The sequence below is a fragment of the Salmo salar genome, unplaced genomic scaffold, assembly GCF_905237065.1.
Source record: "Salmo salar unplaced genomic scaffold, Ssal_v3.1, whole genome shotgun sequence".
NCBI lineage: Eukaryota > Metazoa > Chordata > Actinopteri > Salmoniformes > Salmonidae > Salmo > Salmo salar.
Genome location: NW_025548276.1, coordinates 109,844 through 117,764, shown reverse-complemented (window position 1 = coordinate 117,764; position 7,921 = coordinate 109,844).

Genomic DNA, 7,921 nt, shown 5'->3' with positions numbered 1-7,921 from the left:
ATAGTCCAGATTAATAATTTTGTCTCTGGTGTTAAAGGTGTAGGCAGGTATGGACAGTGGAAACATGCTGATGACGTCATTCAGTTAAGGAGCTGTAACCATCTTTATAACATGTGGTCATCATTCAGTTTAAGAGCTGTAACCATCTTTATAACATGTGTCCGTCATTCAGTTTAGGAGCTTTAACCATCTTTATAACATGTGGTCGTCATTCAGTTTAGGAGTTTTAACCATCTTTATAACATGTGGTCGTCATTCAGTTTAGGAGCTTTAACCATCTTTATAACATGTGTCCGTCATTCAGTTTAGGAGCTTTAACCATCTTTATAACATGTGTCCGTCATTCAGTTTAGGAGTTTTAACCATCTTTATAACATGTGTCCGTCATTCAGTTTAGGAGCTTTAACCATCTTTATAACATGTGGTCATCATTCAGTTAAGGAGCTTTAACCATCTTTATAACATGTGGTCTTCATTCAGTTTAGGAGCTTTAACCATCTTTATAACATGTGGTCGTCATTCAGTTTAGGAGCTTTAACCATTTTTATAACATGTGGTCGTCATTCAGTTTAGGAGCTTTAACCATCTTTATATCATGTGTCCTACCCCACAATGAGATTTGTAGCTCATCCCAGTTCTTCAACTGAAGTTGAATTTTGTTCCAATATACAGAATACAAAATAAACAGTTCCCTTCCCCTAAGAAACAACTTCTATTCTTGTCACGACTCCCGCCGAAGTCGACCCCTCTCCTTGTTCGGGCGACGTTCGGCGGTCGACGTCACCGGCTTACTAGTTACCACCGATCATTGTTCGTTTGGTTTTGTCTTTATTGTGTACACCTGTTTTGAGTTTCCCTAATTATGTTCATTATTTAAACCTCTGCATTTCCTGTTTGTCTTGTCGGTGATTGTTTGTCTGTTTTGTGTAGTTGGAGGGGTTTCTCCTAACTATGTATTTTTATGAGAAGATGGATTGATACATTTTAGTAAACACGTTTTGTTTACCTTCATCCCTGTGTCCTGCGCCTGACTCGTTAGGTAGCCTAGTGGTTAGAGCGTTAGGTAGCCTAGTGGTTAGAGCGTTAGGTAGCCTAGTGGTTAGAGCGTTAGGTAGCCTAGTGGTTAGAGCGTTGGGGCGGTAGGTAGCCTAGTGGTTAGAGCGTTGGGGCGGCAGGTAGCCTAGTGGTTAGAGCGTTAGGTAGCCTAGTGGTTAGAGCGATAGGTAGCGGTTAGAGCGTTAGGTAGCCTAGTGGTTAGAGCGTTAGGTAGCCTAGTGGTTAGAGCGTTAGGTAGCCTAGTGGTTAGAGCGTTAGGTAGCCTAGTGGTTAGAGCGTTAGGTAGCCTAGTGGTTAGAGCTTTGGGGCGGTAGGTAGCCTAGTGGTTAGAGCGTTAGGTAGCCTAGTGGTTAGAGCGTTAGGTAGCCTAGTGGTTAGAGCTTTGGGGCGGCAGGTAGCCTAGTGGTTAGAGCGTTGGGGTGGCAGGTAGCCTAGTGGTTAGAGCATTGGGGCGGAAGGTAGCCTAGTGGTTAGAGTGTTGGTGCGGCAGGTAGCCTAGTGGTTAGAGCGTTGGTGCGGCAGGTAGCCTAGTGGTTAGAGCGTTGAGGCGGCAGGTAGCCTAGTGGTTAGAGCGTTGGGGCGGCAGGTAGCCTAGTGGTTAGAGCGTTGGGGCGGCAGGTAGCCCAGTGGTTAGAGTGTTGGGGCGGCAGGTAGCCTAGTGGTTAGAGCGTTGGAGCGGCAGGTAGCCTAGTGGTTAGAGTGTTGGGGCGGCAGGTAGCCTAGTGGTTAGAGCGTTGGGGCGGCAGGTAGCCTAGTGGATAGAGCGTTGGGGCGGCAGGTAGCCCAGTGGTTAGAGTGTTGGTGCGGCAGGTAGCCTAGTGGTTAGAGCGTTGGGGCGGCAGGTAGCCTAGTGGATAGAGTGTTGGTGCGGCAGGTAGCCTAGTGGTTAGAGCGTTGGGGCAGTAACCGTTAGGTTGCAGGATTGAATCCCAGAGCTGACAAGGTAAAGATCTGTCGTTCTGCCCCTGAACAAGGCAGTTAACCCACTGTGTTCCCCAGTAGGCCATTATTGTAAATAAGAATTTGTTATCAACTGACTTGCCAAGTTAAATAAAGGTTTTAAAAAAATAATGTGTTAACCTTCAGTAGCTGTAGTATAATACTATGGTAATGAACTGAACAGGTCTATCTAATATTAATACTATGGTTATGAACTGAACAGGTCTATGAATCTAATATTAATACTATGGTTATAAACTGAACAGGTCGATGCTTGTCAACAACAGCCAGTGTTTTATTACCTGTAGCCTAATCTGACTGTTACCTTCAATCTAATGCATTTTAACATCTGATCAGCCATTGAGATAGAACTGTTACCTTCAATCTAATGCATTCTAACATCTGATCAGCCATTGAGATAGAACTGTTACCTTCAATCTAATGCATTCTAACATCTGATCAGCCATTGAGATAGAACTGTTACCTTCAATCTAATGCATTCTAACATCTGATCAGCCATTGAGATAGAACTGTTACCTTCAATCTAATGCATTCTAACATCTGATCAGCCATTGAGATAGAACTGTTACCTTCAATCTAATGCATTCTAACATCTGATCAGCCATTGCGATAGAACTGTTACCTTCAATCTAATGCATTCTAACATCTGATCAGCCATTGAGATAGAACTGTTACCTTCAATCTAATGCATTCTAACATCTGATCAGCCATTGAGATAGAACTGTCACCATGGTCACACTTGATAACTTCCAATTGAATTAACTCAACATGGACATTAATAGTTGCATAATAACACAAGGCTACAACAACAATAAACTTAAGTTATAGGCTATTTATTAAATCTGTTTGCCAGCTCCAGGTAGGCTACACAAGTGACACAAAATTATTTGCAATGACTCCAGTCATTTCAATATATTTATAGTATAAATGGTAGGCTACAGTAGCCTAGATAGGCATACAGATTAATAGGCTACAGTAGCCTAGATAGGCATAAAGATTAATAGGCTACAGTAGCCTAGATAGGCATACAGATTAATAGGCTACAGTAGCCTAGATAGGCATAAAGATTAATATGCTACAGTAGCCTAGATAGGCATAAAGATTAATAGGTTACAGTAGCCTAGATAGGCATAAAGATTAATAGGCTACAGTAGCCTAGATAGGCATAAAGATTAATAGGTTACAGTAGCCTAGATAGGCCTAAAGATTAATAGGCTACAGTAGCCTAGATGGGCATAAAGATTAATAGGCTACAGTAGCCTAGATGGGCATACAGATTAATAGGCTACAGTAGCCTAGATAGGCATAAAGATTAATAGGTTACAGTAGCCTAGATAGGCCTAAAGATTAATAGGCTACAGTAGCCTAGATGGGCATAAAGATTAATAGGCTACAGTAGCCTAGATGGGCATACAGATTAATAGGCTACAGTAGCCTAGATAGGCATACAGATTAATAGGCTACAGTAGCCTAGATAGGCATACAGATTAATAGGCTACAGTAGCCTAGATAGGCATAAAGATTAATAGGCTACAGTAGCCTAGATAGGCATAAAGATTAATAGGTTACAGTAGCCTAGATAGGCATACAGATTAATAGGCTACAGTAGCCTAGATAGGCATAAAGATTAATAGGCTACAGTAGCCTAGATAGGCATAAAGATTAATAGGTTACAGTAGCCTAGATAGGCCTAAAGATTAATAGGCTACAGTAGCCTAGATGGGCATAAAGATTAATAGGCTACAGTAGCCTAGATGGGCATACAGATTAATAGGCTACAGTAGCCTAGATAGGCATACAGATTAATAGGCTACAGTAGCCTAGATAGGCATACAGATTAATAGGCTACAGTAGCCTAGATAGGCATGAAGATTAATAGGCTACAGTAGCCTAGATGGGCATACAGATTAATAGGCTACAGTAGCCTAGATGGGCATAAAGATTAATAGGCTACAGTAGCCTAGATGGGCATAAAGATTAATAGGCTACAGTAGCCTAGATAGGCATAAAGATTAATAGGCTACAGTAGCCTAGATAGGCATAAAGATTAATAGGCTACATTAGCCTAGATAGGCATACAGATTAATAGGTTACAGTAGCCTAGATAGGCATACAGATTAATAGGCTACAGTAGCCTAGATAGGCATACAGATTAATAGGCTACAGTAGCCTAGATAGGCATAAAGATTAATAGGCTACAGTAGCCTAGATAGGCATACAGATTAATAGGCTACAGTAGCCTAGATAGGCATAAAGATTAATAGGCTACAGTAGCCTAGATAGGCATAAAGATTAATAGGTTACAGTAGCCTAGATAGGCATACAGATTAATAGGCTACAGTAGCCTAGATAGGCATAAAGATTAATAGGCTACAGTAGCCTAGATAGGCATAAAGATTAATAGGTTACAGTAGCCTAGATAGGCCTAAAGATTAATAGGCTACAGTAGCCTAGATGGGCATAAAGATTAATAGGCTACAGTAGCCTAGATGGGCATACAGATTAATAGGCTACAGTAGCCTAGATAGGCATACAGATTAATAGGCTACAGTAGCCTAGATAGGCATACAGATTAATAGGCTACAGTAGCCTAGATAGGCATAAAGATTAATAGGCTACAGTAGCCTAGATAGGCATAAAGATTAATAGGTTACAGTAGCCTAGATAGGCATACAGATTAATAGGCTACAGTAGCCTAGATAGGCATAAAGATTAATAGGCTACAGTAGCCTAGATAGGCATAAAGATTAATAGGTTACAGTAGCCTAGATAGGCCTGAAGATTAATAGGCTACAGTAGCCTAGATGGGCATAAAGATTAATAGGCTACAGTAGCCTAGATGGGCATACAGATTAATAGGCTACAGTAGCCTAGATAGGCATACAGATTAATAGGCTACAGTAGCCTAGATAGGCATACAGATTAATAGGCTACAGTAGCCTAGATAGGCATGAAGATTAATAGGCTACAGTAGCCTAGATGGGCATACAGATTAATAGGCTACAGTAGCCTAGATAGGCATAAAGATTAATAGGCTACAGTAGCCTAGATGGGCATAAAGATTAATAGGCTACAGTAGCCTAGATAGGCATAAAGATTAATAGGCTACAGTAGCCTAGATAGGCATAAAGATTAATAGGCTACAGTAGCCTAGATAGGCATAAAGATTAATAGGCTACATTAGCCTAGATAGGCATACAGATTAATAGGCTACAGTAGCCTAGATAGGCCTAAAGATTAATAGGCTACAGTAGCCTAGATAGGCATAAAGATTAATAGGCTACAGTAGCCTAGATAGGCATACAGATTAATAGGCTACAGTAGCCTAGATAGGCATACAGATTAATAGGCTACTTGATGTTCAACAGATGTTTAATTCTCCACATTTAATGTCAGTTTCATTGTGGAGTTTTTCTCATAACAGAAGCACATGATGGAGTTCCAGAACTTTCTTTTCACATTTCCACTCCAGAGACCCAAGAACTGAGCATGCGTAGAAACCTTAGTTGATAGGTAATCGACTAGCTGGGCTGTTCTCCAGACTCCGTGTGTAGGGACTTGTACAATGCTTGAACAAGGCTAGTGAAATTGACATTTGTGTCTGTCTGTATTCTTGGTATCTTTCACTAGATGGCAGTAAACACCTGCTGTAACTAGACTTTACAACAACAGTGACCACGTTAACATGCTCACCAATATCCCGTTATTATTCGAGGTACTCTGAAGTATTGTGTTTTTAAATTGATGCATGTACACATCTTATCCCATTTACTGTTGTTTCTGCTGTCTCCTCAGGCTGTTTCACATATTATGTTTTCATCTGATTGTCAAAAAAAATTTAACTCAAAAAATAGGCTACCTGTGCAGTTTGATACTCTGTACTGGACTGTATAACCTACTGGCTACAATTTAGACACATTTCTGCCTATAATTTTCAACATTTGGTAGGCCATTTGTTTGTCAAATATAGTTTGATACATGCAGCTTCTCTTCTGTCATAAATTGTTGCCCCAGAAGACTAAATAAAGTAGTTCTCTCCAGAATAATAATTTAGAATGAATGCATTAGTAATCCACTAAAGTTGACCTTTAGTTTAGGGACCGGGAGAAAACGCAATAACTCCAGAACAGTGGAAAGATTGGTCCTGTGCAAAATGTCATCAGTCTGAAGGGTTTAGTTTAGGGACCGGGGAGAAAACTCAATAACTCCAGAACAGTGGAAAGATTGGTCCTGTGCAAAATGTCCATATGTCATCCGTCTGAAGGGTTTTAAGGAAATGAAAAGCTGAGAAAAAGATGAAACACGTTTCTGATAAGGTTGAAAATACCGTCTGCTTGCATCATAGTGTCAAAGATAACACCTTACACTCTCATTCACATTATCTCAAGAGATACTGAAATAAATAATATTTCTCCACGCCTAAATTATCATTTGTTGTTTCATTTAAATAAAAAAAATGCATAATTCTGCATTTCATATTATATTAGTTTATAGGCCTACAGTCAGTGTCCAGATTTCAGTTAATATTATATTAGTTTATAGGCCTACAGTCAGTGTCCAGATTTCAGTTAATATTATATTAGTTTATAGGCCTACAGTCAGTGTCCAGATTTTAGTTAATATTATATTAGATTATAGACCTACAGTCAGTGTCCAGATTTCAGTTAATATTATATTAGATTATAGGCCTACAGTCAGTGTCCAGATTTCAGTTAACGTTACTATTTAATTTAACCCATTTGAATTGAAATGAGGAATATTCTGTTTATTTATGGCTACAGGGATACTCGTGAACGGGATATCAGAGAACACCGCAGTTCCGGGAGAGTAGTGGGGAAACCATTCACCTCAGAAAGAGGGGTGATATGAATAACGTTTCCTTTCATTATGTGTTGTCGAATTCATAAAAAAATATTTGCTGCCATTGTAGTAAGGTTGTTAATACGAGAGGTCTTCAGACTTACCATTTCTGTATTATTTTCCTTGAAAGAACAAGTAGAGGGTTTTGAGTGCTTCTCCCCTATTTGGAAAGTTGGTCTGCCTGCTGTTCAGTCAGAGATATTCTGACAGGACGTCTCCTTCTGCTGGACATAAAAACTGTTTAAAACTGTATAACACTATAGTGTATCTGGAACACTGGTTCATATATCACAAAGTCAATAGTGAATGTGACTATGTATATATTTATTGTGTATTTAAAGCATATTTCTGCAAGTTTATCAAGTGTCTGCTAGCTTAGCTAGCCATGATAATGACGAATTAACCAGCACCGTCAATCAGTGCACTGTAATGTCACGCTAGTTGTTGCTAGCAGGTGATTTATTTGTAATTCAAGACTTCTTTATTGAAATATTAAGTCAATGTTTATTTTCTTACTACCTTAAAAGGTTTATATAAAAAGGGTTGTACTTGTGCTCTGTATTTATGGTTTAATGTCACTTCACATTGAGGGCATGTATCATTACTGTTGTTCCTATCTAACAGTTATCTTGTGTCCTACCTAACCATGTATCATTACTGTTGTTCCTATCTAACAGTTATATTGTGTCCTATCTAACCATGTATCATTACTGTTGTTCCTATCTAACAGTTATCTTGTGTCCTACCTAACCATGTATCATTACTGTTGTTCCTATCTAACAGTTATCCTGTGTCCTACCTAACCATGTATCATTACTGTTGTTCCTATCTAACAGTTATCTTGTGTCCTACCTAACCATGTATCATTACTGTTGTTCCTATCTAACAGTTATCTTGTGTCCTACCTAACCATGTATCATTACTGTTGTTCCTATCTATCAGTTATCTTGTGTCCTACCTAACCATGTATCATTACTGTTGTTCCTATCTAACAGTTATCTTGTGTCCTATCTAACCATGTATCATTACTGTGGTTCCTATCTAA